At 42.2% G+C, this 17,669-nt stretch overlaps 1 long non-coding RNA gene across 1 annotated transcript in view; it reads right to left on the bottom strand.

The window, feature by feature from the left end:
• Positions 1-1,675: 1,675 nt before the first annotated feature.
• The window catches only part of LOC142829182 (uncharacterized), an 80,703-nt gene continuing 64,709 nt past the window's right edge, over positions 1,676-17,669 (bottom strand). The window contains exon 5 of the long non-coding RNA XR_012903578.1: positions 1,676-10,348. This is a non-coding gene — a long non-coding RNA (uncharacterized LOC142829182). The remainder of the gene's footprint in view (positions 10,349-17,669) is intronic.

Here is a 17,669-nt window from a genome sequence, read left to right as displayed (position 1 = left end):
CCAAATCACAACATTCTTCTATCAGCAAACAAATATAAGTGAAATCCACTGTCAAAGTGTATCTCATCCCCATCTAGTGCTTCCTCTAGTGACTAGAGGAAGACAATCTACCATTGCCGTCACTTGCTTTGTTACTTCAAGTAGTAGAGCTCTGGGCAGTGGATAAAGGTTCCAACCCTGCTGATGACCAAATAGGATGGGATTTCTCTTTCTTCAGTTTGCTTTTTAAAAAAACCAGGAAACTCAAAAAAAAAAAAAGCCACTGTGGAGGAGTCTACATGGCCTCACTATGACCAAAGTCACGACCAAGGCCTTGACCAAAGCACAACCCTGTAAACTGAAGGCCCTGTTAAAACCTGGTGCAAATGTGCACACCGGCAGGGCCCCCAGCAAAATAAGTATGTGGAAATGTAACCTTTTGCCCTAAAGCTGTTAGGTCAGACCTGACCATAAATAATGAGTAAATGCTAAACTAAGAGTGACCATAAATAACAAGCATGGCTGAAATTTTCCAGAATTTTGCTATAAATTGCAGAAGCAAAATAATGCACACACCTTGCATTTATCAGAAATACCTGCCACAAACGGGTAAACAACTTTAAGATAATTGCGTATGTTAGGGTCTGGATAAATGAGATAAGGTAAAAAGCCAGCATAGTAATAGTTTGTAGAATAGGGGAATAATTTTAGCTAGTAAAGTATGAGGCAGTTTTGGCTGCCATGTCTAGCTTTGCTATAAAAATAGGCTTTGTAAACAGAATCAATGGGAGGTAGGGAGCAGGACTGACCCACAGGCCCTGCTTGTTGTAACTAGAAGTAAAGACCTTTCATACCAATCATAGCAGTGCAAGGCATCTTGAAGAGTGGGAGTTAAAGAGACAGTGAACCTTTTGCCTGGCACCATGAGGTGGCATAAGGATTAATTGTAAGTGAACCAAGTTTAAAGATTGTAGTAATTGGCTTGCAATAAGAAATAGGCTTAAATTTTATATTAATTATAATTATATTATATTAATTGCTTTTGTATTGTTTTGTATTGTACTAACTCAAAGGACTATATCAACTGCTTGAAGGCTTGCAATAAATATGAAAGTAGTTAAGCCTCTTCGGTGTGTCATGGTTTCCTCTCAGATCTAAAATAAATTGAAACACAAAACAGCCACATAGACAAATATATATATCATTGTTTTAGTTTATTTGTGGGTAATATGTTCATCAAAACTGAAAGGAAATGCTGTGCTTCTCTTTTCTGTCATCCATTTTAAATATGGATGTGTCTGCTCATCTGCTGCAGCACTAGTTGTGGTGGGGCAGATGCAGAATATTACTGAGTAAAGTCATTTTGTATACTAGCTCTTACTCATGAAGTCTCTATATTTGTTCTTTCATGATTGTTGCTTTCATCTAAAATAAAAATAATTAAACGGAGAAACACACGTGTGGGAAAACATACCAAAGGATTGTGTGCCTAATTACTTATCTTCATGGATTGTAATCATATGGAAATGGCCTGGTGGTTTACCCTCATGACATGATTCCTCCAAGTCAACTTTGGGATAATGTGGGGATGTTTCTGTTATTACTCCTCAGATTGTTTGGACTCGTAAAAAACACCATTGTGGTGCATGGAGACCTAATAGCCTTGCACTTACATGAGTACAAAGTGGGAGACAGGATAGAAATATTTTTATTAAAGACAATTCAAAAGTGATCATTGACTTAACAGTTATTTTTATATTTTTACACAACATATTTTTATTGACACAAGAGATCAGTATACGATTTTTAAAAATAAGTAGAAATTATTTGTAACTCCAGTCTACCCAGGATTGTTACAGCAAATATTAAGAGAGTAAGCAAGCATTTGGAAGAGCTATTAACCCTTGTGCTATAGGGCACAACCCAGTTCTAGTTATTGGATCTAGTAGTAAGCCTCCCTTGTGGGTAGCTTATTGCATAGCTATGTGCCACAGGGATTACCTGCCACTGCTAGGGTACGTCTAGACTATGCCTCTATGTCGACAGAGAAATGTAGATTAGGCATGTCGAAATTGCTAATGAAGTGGGGATTTAAATATCCCATGCTTCATTAGCATAAACATGGCCACTGCTTTTTTCAAAACAGTACTTTTTTAAAAAAAATATAGCAGTCTAGACGTGGATCCTTTGAAAAATAAATCCTTTTTCGAAAGATCCTGTAAATTTACCATGTTTATGCTAATGAAGCACAGGATATTTAAATTCCCACTTCATTAGCAATTTCGACATGCCTAATCTACATCTCTCTGTCGACAGAGAGGTGTAGTCTAGACACAGCCCCAGTGACAGAAAACTTGACCAGAAAGGCAACTGTTCTCATCCAATATGGCAATTCCTTTGACATTCAAACATGTCTTAATCTCTCTCACATCACATAAACCTGACCAAATAACAGAACTCTTGTTTGTTTGGTGACAATTTCAAAAAGTTGGGGAAAAAACTCATTTTGGGGTCAAACAAATTGTTCCATTTTAATTTTGTCTATATAAAAATGTTTAGGGGGTGGACAATAACATTAAAGACATTTTCAAAAATGCAAAAGCATTTCAAACTGAAAAATCAAAACATTTCAAATGTAAAATATCAAAATATGGGCTCTTTTTCCAAAATGTTGTATTTTTTTCAATGAACTATTTGTGGAAATTGATATGAATTTGTCAATGTGTTTCAGTGTCACCTCAGCTGAAAAATTCCAGACAACTCTAATTATGTGCTTTGTACCCCTTACTCTGATACAAGCCCATTTGAATAAAGACATTAAACGAAGCTTATAAGTGGGTCAGTTACTCACTCTGTACCAAAATGCAAACATATAATTGCAAATTCTTACACACTGTAATAACCACATAGACCCTCTTCTTCCCTCCAAATAAAACAGTTCCTGCAAACAAAAATTATAGTGCCACAAACAGGCTAGATTCCATTGCAACATAGGTAAGTACCTGTCACTTTTAGTAAATAGTCCACACAGGTGCTGAATGATGTCATTTCACTATTTGTACATTTTTGATGGACTATGGTGTTTTTACAGATATATTTACTTTTTCCTAAATTTATTTCATTATTGACTCTCTTACTCTCAATCATTAATCCTTGCATTGCTTTGAAAACATAGAAGTAATAAGCTTCCATTATGATAATTTCAATGAGAAAGAATGCTCAGAAAAAATATTATGCCTATTGTATAGTAGTTTTATACATACTGACATGCAATCTCACACAAAATATAAAACAATTCCATTCCTAATTTTCATCCTGCCCACATTATTCAGTTTCTCACTCCGTGCTGTAAATGAGAGTGTTGAAGCATAACTAATAAGGATCCTTTGCCTGTCAAAAGCAAATAAACCAAAACATTCTTTAATTCAGATATATGTATCGTGTAGTATGTCTGAAGCTGATGAAGACTGTTGTACTAAAGATACAGGAGATAACACCCAATGAAATAAGCAATTTCTATTTTGGAACAATGATTTGTCTTAAAGAAATATCTTCATAAACTCAATTGTAAAATTTTAAAGCGGATTCCTCCCTCCCCCTCCCTGGAATACTATTTCTAAACAGCATTTTAGAAACTGCTGTCATCAAACTATATTTCATGTTACTACCCACCTTCCAGAAAAACGCAGCAATTTCATCAAGCATTTAACAATTTCACACAAGCTATGTCTACACAACAGCGTTGTTTTGGAAAATCTGACGTTATTCTGAAATAAAGTCTGTGTCTACACTACAAGCAGTTATTTCGACATAATGTCAGAATAATGGGAAGCTGGAGAACTTCTTACTCCGACTCCTATAACCCTCATTGTACAAGGAGTAAGGGAAATTGGAGGAAGAATAATGTTTCTCAGATTTCCTGCTGTGTATACAGCGCCAAATAAGCTATTTTGACTTTAGCTATGCAATTGACATGGCTTAAGTTGCATAGCTTATTTCGACTTTAGTCCTGCTGTGTAGCTGTGCCCTCAGTGTGAGTCCCATGACAGATCAACAATAGAAACTGTATATTTCTTGATGAGAGAACTTAAAAAACCACAAATGGTCTAGCAGCACTTTAAAGACTAATGGAACTTGTAGATGGTATCATGGGGTTGTAACTACGAAAACTCATGATACCATCTCCATGTTTCATTAGTCTTTAAGGTGTTGCTAGACCATTAGTGGTTTTTTTAAGTTTTTCCAGTTACAGACTAACTTGGCTATCCCTCTGAAGCTGGATGAGAAATTAAAGTTGAGAGTACAACTGATCACTGGAGGCTTTAGAGATGAAAGGGAATCAGAAAAATTGTTGGTAAAATATCTGTCAATCACATGACTTCATCAGACTCTAAAAAAGTAGGTTTGTCAATATTTGTCCTCCCAGCTATTTTTATGCCATATCTCCAGAGTAATTTCCTGTTGTCACTTGTCCCAGAGTGAAACATGGTGCTTCTGTCTGAATGTTGCACTCATTCCTTATGTTCTCCTTATTGACATCCACAAAACTTTTTCCCCTCAAGTGCATTCCACTGTAAGCGAACCTGTATATTTATACTATCAGCTACGAAGAAAAATTGGTCATTTTTTAAGTGAGGAACTGTATATCAAATGAAAACTCTTTGGAATCATTCATCTCTTTTTCTCAACATGCAGGGATGAGATAAAGCCTAGTCCCTCATATGGGATGAGAAAATAGAAGAATATATTCCCATTTTCTCCTGGGATTAATTGCTTTAAAAGTCAAACCCAGTTTATGGTTTTCACTTGCTTTCAACAGTTTGTAAATTGATTGACTCAATTTTTACCCTACCTATAACTCACTGTATTATTCCATCAAAAAATAAGCCAGAAGGACATTAAAGAAAGCATGGCTGCACACTAAAGAGTTAGAAAATGCCCTCTTCAATGTGTGTATTATGATATAGTCTTTAAAGCATAACCGCATGCTGTTTCACATTTAGTACAATAGAGTATCAGGCTGTTCTATGTGCTATCTTCTCTTGTGTGCCAAACAAACAGAATCTGTGAAAGCCACATCAAAGAGGAACAATGTCTGATAGTTACCAAGACTCCTGCAGGGTTTGTCTCTATCACCACACACCATGTACAATGCACTTCTTAAAACAGAGCATTAGAAAAAGTGCACTGAATGTGGTTGGGCTCAATTCATTTATAAGCACACATAAGGCCATGTGTGATTTCATATATTGTGCTGATGTGCAGGATCTGAAGACAGGAGAAAGCTAGTCTCTACTCTTTTCCCCTGGTCATACAATCTGCCTTTCTCCAAACATCACTAAAACTGCTTGAAAAATCATACACTTACAGTGGGCCTAAATGAAGGAGAAGTGTCAATGGCTTCTAATTGCCACTTTGTCATCAGAACACTCAAATGTACTTCTCCTCAATGACTATTTCTCAGTCAAATTTCAACTTTACCATTAGTGGCTTACATGCAAAAGGCATTTTTAAAAAGATCACATTTTATTACTGTACCTGGAAAGTTTTCGAGGTTTCCCCCTCATTCTTTTGGAACAATTAGCATTAAGACTTGCCAGTAACATTCATCTTCAGGCAAATAAGAAGTCTGGAATGTTTCAACTTATCTGATGAGAATTTCAGAAACATTTTAGCAATTGAACATCAAGGACTGAAATGAAAACATTTAGGCAACCATAACTATAGTTGTCTCTTATTTAGGCCAAGATGCCAAGTGGTGGGAAGAACACAATCTCAGTCTGAACTGGTAGCAATTTTACAAGATACTAATGCTAAACCTAAATTTTATGAGGTCATCTAAGCCACTCCTCTTTATTTTTTTAAATCAGTTCATATCAACAAATTCCTCTCAGCAGTGCCTTGGAGTAGAGCAGCCTGAACAGTGGTATGGTTGTATCATAGGTAACTAAGGCAGTCATTACTCACTGCTTGATTAACCTTAACTCTAGCTAACTTTAAACCCTATCTCTGATACTTCTCCGTCTCTCCATACAGTATAGATTCTGAATTGAGCTATAGCAGCTCTGACTTTTATGAGGCCCTGAAAGAGGTTCAGGTTGCAGGTCTAGTTCAGAGCACTGTTTGAATATACAAGAGATAACTTTGAGGTCCTCAGGAGGAAGCTGTGAGTACATTGCTCTACTGTGACAACTCTTGGCCAATCCACAGAATTTTGTGAGTGCCAATGTTGTAGCGAACTGCTTGCTTGATTACTCAAACAGAAGTAAAGTGCTAAAAACAAAGCAATATGGTATGGAGATTTGTTTTAAAGAGAACACTGGTGTTCTAAGAAAAGGAAGAGAGGGAAATCTGGAGCAAATATAATTATCTATATAGATCTTAGTAAATACATCACTGCCAAGCTTAGACACTCATTACTTGCATGGACTGGATCCATATCAAATGTTTTGGCTCAAATGGGAGATGTGAGGTGAGGGGAGAGGAGAGAGAACTTTTTGTTGATGAATAGGCATAAAGAATAATAAGAAAAACTTTGATCCACCTACCAACTAATTTGGGATATTGGATACATTGCTAGTCTTCTGTGAAATAGTCTATGAGGAATGAATAATAATTATTCCGTAAATAATGTAAATGCTTCTCTAAATAAACATTATTTGTACTGACAAAAATATGCCAAAATCTCAGTCAACTATATTCAGCACTAATTAACTAGGGATTTTCTTACATCCTCTAAAATAATTCTGGTTTCATTTGTCATGACAATTCCCCAAGTGCAAATTTAAAGATAGTTAATTCTGTATGAATAAAGATCATGTTTACTCATGAAGGGTACGTCTACACTAGCTCGTTAGTTCGAGCTAGGTAGGGTAAAGAGGGCAAGCAGAGTTGCAAATGAAGCCCGGGATTTAAATATCCCGGGCTTCATTTGCATGTTCCCGGGCACCGCCATTTTTAAATCCCCCTTAGTCTGAACTCCATGCCCGCGGCTACCCATGGCACAGAGTAGGTAGTTCAAATTAAAGATCCTAATTCGAACTACCGTTACTCCTCATGAATTAGGATCTTTAATTCGAACTACCAACTCCGCTTGCCCTCGTTACCCTACTTAGCTCGAACTAACGAGCTAGTGTAGACGTACTCTCACTTAGTACAGATGAGTAGTCAATTGATAACCTCACGCAGAGTTTACTAGAAAGGTAAAAAATGAAAAACACACATGCTTTTTAAGTGCCTAAACCATTCATTAGATAATGTTAACTCACAGCAAAAGACAAAGTACTGAGCAGTGGAACTCCAAAGCATTGAACAAAACCTTATAGCACATGTACATATTGCAGGACTGTTGAAGACAATGATAGTTTTTAAAAACTTTTCATTTCACTTATGATATCTAAGGTTACCATAAAAACTGCAGATCTGCCATGCATATTATAAGAAATACCTCAAATATTGCAAATGCTTTCCTTATTTCCCCAAAAGTCAATTGACAAGTTTTTAAGGGTCACCCTTTAACCAACTGATAACCCTTCTTGTCTAGTAGTTTAGTTTAAAACTCCTTTATGTAATTAAGCTATCAAGCTATAAACCTGTTTTATTACTTGTCTCTCACCTGTTCAATGAGTGTGATATGACCCTTCCACCTATACTTATAACAGACACTTAAATTATTCATGTTAACAATATAATGTATTTATGTCAGTCTTATATTTCAAATGTCAGTTTTAAAAAAAACCCATAATGCTAAATCTCAAGTTATGGCACTTCGTTAGACTAAGAATTAAAAATATCTACATTGTTTTGATCCTATTTTGCTCATCTTCTTGTCTTAGAAACATCATCTTCTGAAGCTTGTCTCCATGACACTGATGGAATCACCATGGTGCATACATTAGAAGATCTGGCTCCTGGCTTCCTCTCCAGACATGGAACATGTCACCTCTGGGATATGTACAGATTCTATTAGTGTGAAGCCTGAGGCCTTACAATATCTTGCTGAAATGACTGTCTCTTGTGAGTGAATAGTTACCCACACAGATTTAATTAACAGCAGCAGTAGAGTATTCACTGTTACAGAATTGTGTGGTAAATTGCTAATCAGAACTGCAGGCACACAAGAGGGAATAGAAAGCAGAGGAAATTATGAGAACAGTTTTAGACAATATGGAACAAGAGTGAACAACATTAACATCTTTTATATGTAATAAATGCAGAGATGGCCTGGGGCTGAAATGCCTAGCAGCTATCACTTAAATCCTGACCAGTAATCTTGCCTATTTAGTACCTGAAAGAATCACATTAATAATTATTTCATTAACTACTGAGGTGTAAACCTTGGAGAATGCATTTCATTTAGTTATAATGACAGTGCTTGGCCTTTGCTGTGCTGGGGATAGTGCTAGCTCTTAAAAAATTAAGTGGAGTTTGTAACCTTCTTCAAGATGCATCTGTGCTCATTTATTAAGATAATTCAGGGTATGTCTACATAGCAATGTAATTTTGGACTAACTCATGTTTTTCTGAAATAATAATTACAAGCCTTTATTTCAAAATAGTATCAAGCCTGAAGAACTTCTTACTCCAACTCCTGGTAACCCTCATTTCATGAGGAGTAAGGGAAATTAAAAGAAGAGTGTTCTTCCTTCGACTTCCTGCTGTGCAGACAGTACCTAAAGTCGAGTTAAGCTATTTCAACTTAAGCTATGCAATTGATGTAGCTGAAGTTGTTTAGCTTAATTCAACTTTAGCCCAGCTCTGTAGACGTACTCTTCAGTTTTAGTTTTATGATGTGCCGTTGTGGATGCTGAACTTAGGGTGGACAGATGTCCTGATTTTATATGGACAGTCATGATATTTGGGGATTAGTCTTGTATAAGTTCCCATTACTCCACCCCATGCCTACTGCCCCAATTTTTCACACCTGCTACCTGGACTATTCAATGAAGTCTTGTTGCTGCTCTAGTGCTTCTTGTGTGCATTACATGATCTGCAATGCTGAAGCACACAGACACTATTTGTATTTCCAAAGTACTAGAAGGCCAATTGCATCATTGAACAGGAAATGGTATGCCCCAGAGGCAATTCCAAGAAGCATTATGCCTACCTATTCACTTCGATGTGTACAAAAAGTTCATTTTGCTGTGTGCAAAGTGGCCTCACACCATTCCCCCTCCAGAGCTGACCCGTGATGGTGAGAAGAAATAACGTGCACACAGACTGAAGCCACAGTCAATGGAAAGGCAGGGGAAAGCTCTTTGAATATTCTTCCTTCCACATATGACCACTCTTGGACAAGCCACAATTTAGTCCTTTGTGTACAACAGATTATACATAATACAAAAGAAAAGATATAAGGTTTGAAGATTGAAGAGGGAAGAATATCAACTCTCCCTCCAGCATGAAGTGTTTTGATGTTTTCAGATTCCGAACACAAAAAGTCACTTCACTGCTATAAATACTTAATAAAATGTTTGCAACCCTTTTTTTTTTTTTGTGATGGCTGAATATCTTCTTCACAACAGGCATCCACAGACATGTAAGGATTTCACATATCCGTGAAGAATACATAGAAGCAAATTGTGGCTTGAGTCAAGCAATTTTATTGTAACACGCTAACATTTTGGATTCACCTGAAAATCTTTCTAACACGTGCTCTAATCCAACCAGAAGCAATGGGGCTTGATGTAGTAATCACTGAATGAAATTCTGTGGTCTGCGTTATGCAGACGTCCAGACTAAATTGTTCAAATAGTCCCGTCTGGGCTTAAAATCTATGGAATGGCTTTGCAAACAACTCGTTTGGCTTAAAACAAACAAACAAAAACCCTCTCAATTGTTAATAAAACAAAACATTCAGCATTGTTACAACAACTCCTCATATCACTGCAGCATTTTTTGAAGTGTGAAAATTCATTCTTCTGAAGCTTTGCTGATACTATCCTGATGGAATCAGATCTGTTCTGGCTATCAAGCTAGAAACCTATTTTATTACCTGTCTCTCACCTCTTCAATGAGTCTGATATGACCCCGCCATCCTATATTTATACTAAATTATTATGTTAATAACATAATGTATTTATGTCAGTCATGTATTTCAAATCTCAGTTTAAAAAAAACCCATAATGCTAAATCTCAAGTTATGATACTACGTTAGACCAAGAATTACAAGTATCTACATTGTTTTGATCCTATTCTGCCCATCTTCCTCTCTTAGAAACATCATCTTCTGAAGCTTGTCTCCATGACACTGATGGAATCACCATGGTTCACACATTAGAAGATCTGGCTCCCGGCTTCCTTTTCAGCCGGATCTACAAAGGTCTTCTAAACTCTTTTCCCAGCACCAACTCTCACCAGAATATTGCTCCTTCAAAAATATAAAAAAAAAGAAAGATGAAGTTCAGATTTCATAGATGGTATATTGCAAACGTAATAGGTCTTTACCATTTCTAACTTGATTGAGTTCCACCAACAATAGACGGACACATTAGCTGGATACGATGAAGCACACACTTATATTAGAACTAGTACTTCAGTTTGTCTGCTTACAGACTTAGGAAGACATCTTAGCATTGGTCATATTCAGAATTTGTTCCCACTCACAACTATAATGATCAGAAAACTTAGGTCAGATCCTCAACTGCTGTAAACCAGCACAGTTTCATTTAAACCAATGGGACTTTGTCAATTTATCCAAGAGGATGTCCAGGTCCATTATTTTTAAAGAAAACTTAAATTTGGTGTGCCCTGGGGCATCCAAAGGGAACAAGCACATTCCCCAACTGGCAGATGGGGAAGAGTCCATATGTGGACAGTTCCAAATAATGAGTTAGGAGCCTTGGACCTAAGGATGTACAGTGTGTTGGTAACCTCACAATATAAAGACAAAATTAGTACGGCAACAAGCACCAGGGGCCAGGCTGATTTGAAGCAGGCTTCAATGACATACACTTCATGTGAAGAATATGATAGGGATTGGTCAAACCTGTAAGGAAGCCTGTAACTTGAAAAGTCCTTTGCTCCAGCCCAGATCCCTAATGAAAATTGAGTTTGGAATGTCAAAACAATATACAATGCCTCTAAAACTGCTCAAGTAATTAAAGAAATGGATAGATACCATCTTGACATCCTTGGGACCAAAGGCAGTAGATGAACAGGTTCAAACAAATTATACTTTAGAGAAACAAGCAAGATCATCCTCTACTCCAAGAATGTGGCTGACATACTTAAAGAAAGTGTAGCAAATCTAATGCTGAACAAAACTACTGTAGTCTAGACACATCCTGTAGTCTAGAGTGGCTGGATAAAGTTATGAGTGGAGTGTAACAGACATGAGCGAAGATATCAGTCAAAATTTACAGTATGAACAACTGAGTAATAGATGGAACAATATTTCCTCATAAAGAAATCCATAAAGTGACATAGAGCTCCCCAGATGCTATTTCAAAGAACCCGATAAATCTCTTCTGCATTGCAAGACAATTTCTCTGTTCAATGGTAAATACACTATGTACAAACATGGGCAGTGGCCATAATTTTAGCATTGCTAAATTAAAGCTCAAGTTAAAAAGGATAAAGAAGTTAAAAGACAAGCCATGTATCAAAAGCTCATACTTACAGACCCAATCAGAAAAAGTTCTTGTCAGAGGAACCTAAAGAACAGTCTTTCTAAAGAACCGGTTTAGTTAACTGAATTAACTGAAGAAAACCAAGACAAAGAATGTAATCTAGAAAGTGCAAGATTGTTCTAGTAACAATGATATCTAAATTGAAAGGAAGTATTAAAGAAGCTATTCGGGCAGCAATGTAAAAGAGGTGTAAAGCAAAAACTTATGAATGCTAAACATACATGGAAGGATAAACAAGTGGCAAAGATGAATTCAGAGCTCTAAACAGAGAAATAGAAAGAAAGCTAGAAGGGATAAAGAGTCATATACAGAGACAAAATGTCAATGGGGCTGAGGAGCGGCCTGAGGCCAGCTGCGGCAGCTGGCACCCTAGGCGGAAGGCTCAATCAGCGCCCCTGCCTGCACGGCCATCAATGGCCGTGACGTCATCATCTTCAACTCAGAAGAACAAGCAGATTTTAGACCACTGAGATATGAAGATCATATTGCTGTTCATATTGTTTATGTTATGTTCTAAGAAATAATATAAAAGAGATACAGCATAGCTAGTACCTTTTGTGAAAATTTTATAAATTTGTAGAAGACTCTTGACAATGTATGTCAAGACAGTCTTTGAAATTCATAGCATAGTATGGAATAACAGCAGAAATAATTAAAATGATCAAGGATATATACAATAATGTTGAAAGTGCAGTCAGAGATGGTGACAAAATAAGCCAATGGTTTATAATGGCAACTGAAGTAAGGCAAGGTGTTTTATGTCCCTTCTATTGGTTTCACTGGTCATTGGCTGAGAAAAGTAGTCATAGAAAACAACTGAGGAGTTTTATGAACTGATAAAGCACAGTTGGATAACTTGTTTTTACTGATGCTGTTGTCCTGCTTGATTCAGCATATTGCTTAATAGAAGGAAAGACCAAGCTTTTGGCAGATAAAGCAAAACAAGCTGGTTTGCTCATCAACAAAATATTGGCTATCATTGCCCCCAAAGGAAGCATTAGAGTAGATGAAGAAACACTAGAAGAAGAAGTGAAGTCATTTTATTTACCTAGAAAGAAAGATGTGCAGAGATGGTGAGACAATTCTAGATGTCAATGCAACAAATACCAAAACCAGCAAACAACTCCCAAAAACTTGAAGAGACTGGGAAAAGCAGCATGATTGACAGACAAAAAACTACAACATTTTAACAGCTGTCAGGTCTGCCATCCTTTATGTATCAGAGTCAGGGAAATCTACAATAGAAATTAATGAGAACAACTCATTCCAAGCAAATGCCTGAAAAAAAGATCTTGAGAGATCACTGGAAAGAGTTTCATCCAACTTCAGAAATTCTCAGTGGAGTGAACCAATCCAAAGAATCAAATAATTCAAAAGGATGACAATGGGCATATTTAGGATATGCTTTAAAGGTGCTACTGGCATGACTTCCACAGCAAGTGATAATATGGACACTACCTGGAAATAGAGGAAGAGCACAACAGAGAAACATTATGCAGAATGATCTAGAAAGAAGCCAGATCTATTAATGTGACACTCAGAAGCCTCAATGGACCAGCATAAGACTGAAATAAATGGCAAAAACTGCTGGAAACATTACGCACTTGGGGCATGGCTACACTAGGAAATTATTTCTAAATTACAAAATAGTGGGTCCACACTACAGGGAAGCCTCACAATTAGTCCGAGGCAGGATCCTTTAATGTGGATGAACTACCTCAACTTAAAGCCTCAGGAAGCACTGGGAAATAGTTACTGTGACGGGGTGGAGCAACCCCGCCACCCCACACTAGCGCAAGACAAAGAGGGGGCGGTAGAAAATGGCACCGGGACCCAAACTGCCCCAGGCGTGCAACAGGACAGCGGGGTAACGCGGCATCAGCAGGCGCCAGAACAGGGTGCCTGCGTCACGAGCGCGCCCGAGCCAGCCGCTGACGTCACGGGCGCGCCCGAGTGCATCAGAGGGGAGGGCGACCCGGAAGGGCCGGGTTTAAAAGCCACCGGCGAGTTAGCCAAGGGGTGGTGGTCGGGCGGCAAGCAGGAGGAGAAGAGGGGAGAGCACGCTCCCAACCATGACTGAGGGCGGAGTGACCAAGGCCCAGGGCGGGCCATGAAACCTGAGAGCAGGCGCGTTTGGGGGAATCTCCCCACCTGCTACCGCTGAGAGCCTCGCGCTTGGCGTCAGGGCCCTGGACCGGGGTCCGGAGAGAGGGTGGACCCGGACTCCCACTCCGCCCGGAAGGCGGTATCTACAGTCACACTAGCTGCCCTACGGGGTGACCTGTGACATGTGGTGGAGAATGTGGGTAACGATTTGGGCCACGAGATAAAGGGCCCGTAAAGTTAGGTTAGGCTTTATACTGTTTCTGTTGTCTTCTTCCCCGTGGGGTAAACGAGGGCAGGGACAATGGACGCGGATACAATTGTGGAGTAGTTGGTGGACAGTCAGCGTCAGTTACAGAAGCAGCAAATGGAGGCATTGCAGCAACTGACCTCTGAGTTTCAGGAGCAACAGCGACAACTGGTCTGGGAATTGAGAGACGGTACGAGCGCGGTGGGGCCAACGGCCAAGGGGGCCGACAACGGGATGGTGAGCTCGCGCCTCCCCATTAGGCTGGCCAAGTTGGGGCCAGAGGATGACGCCGAGGCGTTCCTAGTAACGTTTGAGCAGGTGGCGGCAGCCGCGTGCTGGCCCCAGGAACATTGGGCCACTATACTGGCCCCCTACCTCTCCGGCCCCGCACAGCTGGCCTATAGGGGCTTATCCAACCAGGACTCCCTTTGCTACTACAAAGTTAAAGAGGCGATACTCGATCAGCTCGGTATTTCGCCAGAGACCTACCGGCAAAGGTTCCGGGCAGCCAAATATATGGTAGGGGAGCACCCTCGGGCGGTGGCCCAATGGATTAGGGAAGTGGGGATGCGGTGGCTGGAACCCGCTACCAAAACGGCGACTCAGGTGGCCGAAGTAGTGGTGCTGGAGCAGTACCTACAGGTGCTTCCCCCGGACGGCCAGCAGTGGGTACGCCGACATTTGCCGGGTACCATAGAAGAGGTGGTGACCCTAATGGAACATTTCTTAGCAGCAGAAGGGTCAGAGGATCACAGCAAAGGAACTAACCCAGTGGGCCGGGGAGGCCCTAGCCCTTGGGGGAAGGAAGGACGAAGCCATGAGGGGACGGGCACAAGGAATCCCCTATGATGAGGCCTAGACCGACGACTAGCACCGGTGTGGCGTAACCCAGAGGGGCACGAAAGGAAAGAGAACCGAAGTGACGAGGAGAAGAACCGGGAAGTTAAGAGCGTCCCCCCACCGAGGATAGCGTGCTTCCAGTGCAGCCAGGAGGGCCACTTTCGTAGGGATTGTTCCCTGATGGACTGCACCTACAGGCAACCCGCCCAGAGGAGGGGCCCACAGCCAGAGGTAAGCCGGGCCCGAATTACGAGACGGGTACGCCTGAACGGGGCCATGGTGGAGGTGGTGTTGGACTCAGGGTGTGGCCAGACACTGGTTAGGGCGGACGCCCTCGGAAAGGGAATACATGCGCAGTCCCGAGTCTGGCTCAAATGTGTGCACGGAGACACGCGGCCATACTCGACGGCCCAGGTGGTCTTGCACGACGGACATTGGGGCAGCGCACTACGAGTGGCAATAGTGCCGCGGCTACTCTACCCGGTGTTGCTGGGTCGAGACTGGCCCAGGTTTAGGCAGCTCCTGCAAGAGGCAGGGCCAGCTAGCCGGAAAGAAATACAGGAAGTCTGGGCAGCCCAAAGGGAGGGCGACGCAGGGCAAACCCGACAAGAAGGGGGTGCGGAAGGGACACAGGGACCGTTGGCAGCTTTAGAGATAGACGTGGGTGACTTTTTGGTCCTACAACGGGAGGACCCAACACTACAGCACGCATGGGAGAATGCACAAGCACCCACAGAGGGCGGGGAGAGAGCAGAAAAAGGGTGCAGACAAGGCCCCTACTTTGAGGTGCAGGGGGACAAATTATACCGGGTTACGGGGAGTGAAGGGCCTGAAGGAGGAGAAACTCAATTGGTCGTACCACGGGCCTATAGGTGGCGGGTAATGGAGTTGGCCCATAACAACCCCTGGGCCGGGCACCTCGGGGTAGAAAAAACTCAGCAGTGAGTGCTACAACGATTTTACTGGCCCGGCCTATACCAGGAAGTTAAGAATTTTTGTATATCGTGCCCGCAATGCCAACGAACCGCGGGGGCGAGGGTGCCTCGGGCGACACTAGTACCCATGCCCCTAGTGACAGAGCCATTCGAACGGGTGGGCATGGACTTGGAGGGCCCCCTCGAATGCACACGGAGAGGGCACCAGTATATCCTGGTGATAGTCGACTACGCGACCCGGTACCCGGAGGCTGTACTCTTGCGCAAAACTAACGCCACTGCGATAGCGGATGAGCTGGTGAAAATGTTTGCGCGGGTCGGTCTCCCGAAAGAGATCCTGACCGATCAGGGCCCGAATTTGGTGTCACGCCTAATGTCGGAGCTGTGCAAGTGGCTACAGATTAAGAAGGTTCGCACCGCAGCCTACCACCCGCAGACGGATGGACTTGTCGAGCGTTTCAACCAGACCCTGAAGGCGATGCTAAGAAAGCTGGCGCAGGATGAACCCCGCGATTGGGATAAGTTATTACCCCCACTACTCTTCGCTGTCTGGGAAGTTACCCAATCTTCAACGGGGTATTCGCCGTTCGAGTTATTATACGGATGGCGGCCGCGGGGGATATTGGATTTGGTATGGGAGGGGTGGGAAGAACAGGCCACGACTGTGTTAGGCGCCGTCCAGTATGTCGTTAAGTTGCGAAATCGGATGCAAGCGGTAGGGCGGTGGGCCCATGAGAACTTACAGAGGGCGCAAGAGACGCAAGCCCGCCATTACAATGCAGGGGCGCGTACGAGAACTTTTAACCCGGGTGACCCGGTATTAGTACTGCTGCCGGCCGGGGAATACAAACTCCTCACCAGGTGGCAAGGCCCGTACCAGGTGGTGCGAAAGATCGGGGAGGTGGACTATGAGGTACTAGTAGGGGGCAAACGACGGAGGATCCAAGTGTACCATGTCAATATGCTAAAACGATGGGTGCCCCGGGATCACCCACGGGTGGAGGCCCTCAGCACGGAGATTGAGTTTGGACCATGGGGGGAGGAGGAGGTCACCTGGGCAGCTAGCCCCTTGGGAGCCGACTTAAACTGTGACCAACAGGAACAGCTGCAGGGGATACTGTGACGAGCAGTGGCCGGCCTGACAAACAGACCCGGGAAGACAACCCGAGTAAGCCATGAGATCCACACAGACCCTGGGCAGAAGGTGAGGGATTCGGTACGCCCCATCCCACGGAAGTTGTGGGCGACGGTACAACAGGAACTATGGGACATGATACGATGGGGCGTAGTGGAAAAGTCATGGAGCGAGTGGCGGAGCCCGATTGTGTTGGTCCCGAAGAAGGACGGGACCGTCCGCTTCTGCATTGACTTTCGCAAAGTCAACGCAATATCTAAATTCGACGCGTACCCCATGCCCAGGGTCGACGAGCTCTTAGAACGGCTAGGGCAGGCAAAGTATTTATCGACGATTGCCCTCACAAAGAGGTACTGGCAGATTCCCCTGTCATTGTCATCAAAAGAGAAGACGGCGTTCGCTACTCTGTTTGGGCTGTTCCACTTCGTCACCATGCCCTTCGGGTTACATGGAGCAGCCGCCACCTTTCAGCGGCTGATGGACGAGGTCCTGGAAGCCCACCAGGGCTATGTGACCGTGTATATAGATGATATTATCATCTACAGTGATTCCTGGGAGGACCATCTGCGGCACCTGGAAGCCGTCTTGTAGACACTCCAATGGGCAGGGCTCACCGCGAACCCAAAGAAATGCCAGTTTGGCAGGAGGGAAGTATCGTACCTGGGGTACACCATGGGGAATGGACGGCTGAAGCCATTGTTGGACAAGGTACAGGCCATCCGGGAATACCCATGCCCCACCACGAAAAAGCAAATACGCCAGTTCCTAGGGCTGGCGGGGTATTACAGGCCATTTAT

The sequence above is a fragment of the Pelodiscus sinensis genome, chromosome 1 (assembly GCF_049634645.1).
Source record: "Pelodiscus sinensis isolate JC-2024 chromosome 1, ASM4963464v1, whole genome shotgun sequence".
NCBI classification, from domain to species: domain Eukaryota; kingdom Metazoa; phylum Chordata; order Testudines; family Trionychidae; genus Pelodiscus; species Pelodiscus sinensis.
This window is presented reverse-complemented; position numbering and strand designations above follow the sequence as displayed.